Source organism: Triticum urartu, chromosome 1 (genome assembly GCF_003073215.2).
Source record: "Triticum urartu cultivar G1812 chromosome 1, Tu2.1, whole genome shotgun sequence".
NCBI lineage: Eukaryota > Viridiplantae > Streptophyta > Magnoliopsida > Poales > Poaceae > Triticum > Triticum urartu.
In genome coordinates, this window is record NC_053022.1 from 564,486,178 (window position 1) to 564,489,967 (window position 3,790).

Below are 3,790 nucleotides of genomic sequence, written 5' to 3' on the forward strand. Positions count from 1 at the left end.
GCAGGGGCGTTAGTCAATCCAAAAGACATGACCGTATACTCATAAAGCCCGTACCTTGTGGTGAAAGCTGTCTTAGGTATATCCTTCTCTCGAATCTTCAGCTAGTGATATCCTGATCGCAGATCGATCTTCGAAAACACTTTAGCTCCTGTCGACTGTCAAATAAATCATTGATCATCGGCAGGGGGTACTTGTTCTTAATTGTCACTCCATTCAACGCACGATAATCAACAACCATTCTTAGAGACTTATCCTTCTTCTCAACCAAAAGCACTGGGGCTCCCCATGGTGATGAACTCCTTCGAATATAACCTTTCTCCAACAACTTCTTAATCTTCTTCTTGATCTCTTCTAGATCGTTTGTGGGTATTCGGTAGGGTTGTAACGCCCTCGATGCGGCTATATCTCTCATGTAAGCACGACTTAGAGGCATAACCGCATTGAAAGCAATGTCGCAAGTGAGGTAATCTTCACGCAACCCATGTAATACATAAGGGAAAGAGATACATATTTGGCTTACAATCGCCACTTCACACAATTACATGAATAAAGCATTACATCAATCAGATACAATCAAGGTCCGACTACGGAACCAAAATAAAAGAAGACTACCCCAAATGCTACACAGATTCCCGATCGACCCCAACTGGGCTCCACTACTGATCAACTAGAACGAAACAACACAAAGGACAAGATCTTCATCGAGCTCCTCCTTGAGCTTGGTTGCGTCACCTGCTCGGTAACATCGGCACCTGCAAACTGGTTTTGGAAGTATCTGTGAGTCACGGGGACTCAGCAATCTTACACCCTCGCAATCAAGACTATTTAAGCTTATAGGTAGGCAAAAGGTATGAGGTGGAGCTGCAGCAAGCGACTAGCATATATTGGTGGCTAACATACGCAAATGAGAGCGAGAAGAGAAGGCAAAAGCACGGTCGAACAACTATGATCAAGAAGTGATCCTAGAACAACCTACGTCAAACATAACTCCAACACCGTGTTCACTTCTCGGACTCCGCCGAGAAGAGACCATCACGGTAACACACGCGGTTGATGTATTTTAATTAAGATCAACTTCAGGTTTTCTACAACCGGACATTAACAAATTCCCATCTGCCCATAACCGCGGGCACGGCTTTCGAAAGTTCAAATCCCTGCAGGGGTGTCCCAACTTAGCCCATCACAAGCTCTCACGGTCAACGAAGGATATTCCTTCTAGCGGGAAGACCCGATCAGACTCGGAATCCCGGTTACAAGACATTTCGACAATGGTAAAACAAGACCAGCAAAGCCACCCAGATGTGCCGACAAATCCCGATAGGAGCTGCACATATCTCATTCTCAGGGCACACCGAATGAGCAAGACGTCGGGTAAGCCAGCCCAGAGTTGCCCCTGGTAGCCTCGGACATCGCTCAGTTGGACCAACACTTAGAGAAGCACTGGCCCGGGGGGTTAAAATAAAGATGACCCTTGAGCGGCGACTCAAGGGAAAGAAAAAGGCTAGGTGGCAAATGGTAAAACCAATGTTGGGCCTTGCTGGAGGAGTTTTATTCAAGGAGAACTGTCAAGGGGTTCCCATTATAACCCAAACGTAAGGAACGCAAAATCCGGGAACATAACACCGATATGACGGAAACTAGGGCGGCAAGAGTGGAACAAAACACCAGGCATAAGGCCGAGCCTTCCACCCTTTACCAAGTATATAGATGCATTAATTAAATAAGAGATATTGTGATATCCCAACAAAATATCCATGTTCCAACAAGGAACAAACTCCAATCTTCACCTGCAACTAACGCTATAAGAGGGGCTGAGCAAAACGGTAACATAGCCAAACAACGGTTTGCTAGGACAAGGTGGGTTAGAGGCTTGGTAACAATATGGGAGGCATGATAAGCAAGTGGTAGGTATCGCAGCATAGGCATAGCAAAAGAGCGAGCAACTAGCAAGCAAAGATAGAAGTGATTTCGAGGGTATGGTCATCTTGCCTGAGATCCCGCAAGGAAGAAGAACGAGTCCATGAAGAAGACAAACGGACGTAGTCGAACGGGTCCTCACAAACGCGACGTTACCGGAACCAACCCGAAGAAGCAACACCGGAAAGAAGCACACAACATAGTAAACAACCAACACATGAACATGGTATGATATGCGGGATGCGGTATGCGGATGCATATGCATGATTTGACAAGGAATGATTGAATCTGGCCTCAACATGGAAATCCAAGAGTGCCACTAGAAAAGTGAGGTGATTTCGGTTGAAATCGATATAAAGATCACCGGAATCGGATGCACGGTTTGGAAATGGCAAGCAAAACAAATATGGCACCGGTCTGCGATACAGCAAGTAGCCATCTAAATGCATCAAGTAAAAATATGCTACAGCACTCAAACATGGCAACAAAAATACATGGCAGGGATCCACTCATGATGCTTGACAAAAGATGAACACTGAGCTACGGCTAATTCATCCATACAGGTTCAAACAAGCATGGCAAAAGACAAATGATAACAGGTTTCAGACTTAGTGAAATTAACACAAGTCTTGGAATTTATCATCAGGAAGCACACTTTAGAGCATGAAAACTACATGCTACAGGAACTTAACATGGCAAAGCAAGGCATGGCATGAAGCTACTCAAAGCACTTACAAAAGTCCCTTAGTGACCTTGAGCCAAAAGGGATCAGAAAATACAATTGCAAGCATGTGAACATGGCAAAAACATAAACAGATCTCAGACTTAGTGAAAAACTGGAGCATGCAAATCAGTTAACGAGTAGGCATGTTTACGAGCTCGATGCACTCACTACAAAGCATGGCATGACAAACTAAGCATACACCCATCAAGAATACATGGCATAGAAGCTAGACATGGCAAGAACAACAACATAGCATGCACGGATCAATAGCAACATCCTCGGCAAAATCGCTAAACATATCAACAATCTGCCAGGATTCACGATATAGCAAAAGTAGAGCTCGATTGACTCAAGCTAGGGTGCTCCATAAATGCAAACAAAGACATGGATGGATATAGCACCACAATGTTAACAAAACATCCTTACTGATCATCCTCAAAAGAGGCACGGATCACTAGGAAACAACATGAACATATGGCATACAACAAAATCAGGACAAGGACTTAGTGAAATTCTAAGTCCCTGAAATCAGCATTACCGATTACGCTACTTTGCAAGCTTGTGCTAGTCACCACAAATATCACAAAAATACATGGCAAGCACCACTGTAAAGATGGCATGGCATATAACAAAACACATGTAGAGCTCAGGATCATAGCATGCACACATTAATCATGGCAAAAATGACAAAATGCCATTTGCTGAAACAGATCTGACAAATTACTCACATAGCCCTCTTCCAACAGCATTTCGGGCATCAAGATGAGCTCAAATGAAAATGATGCAATGAGATGAAATGATGTACTCGTCGAGCGAACATTTTGATATGCTACACAGCACAAATCGGAGCTACGGATGCAGAGTTATAGCATGATGAAAATTGCCAAAAATTAGGGTTTCGGGGATAAAAAGTCAACCGTGTTCTTCAGATCCAGATCCGAATCTCGGCGGAATCACTGTAGCAGTTCGCCGAAGTTTTTTGTCGTCGCCGGAGAAGGAGAACAAGGAGGAAGCCGGAGAGGGCCGGATCCGGTGGCCGGAGAGGGCGCCGGCGACAAGGAGGTAGCAGGCGGCCGTGGCGAGGTCGGGCGGCGCCGGAGTAGCGTGGTCGGGGCGGCGGATGGCCGCGCCGGCGATGGCGCCCGGGCG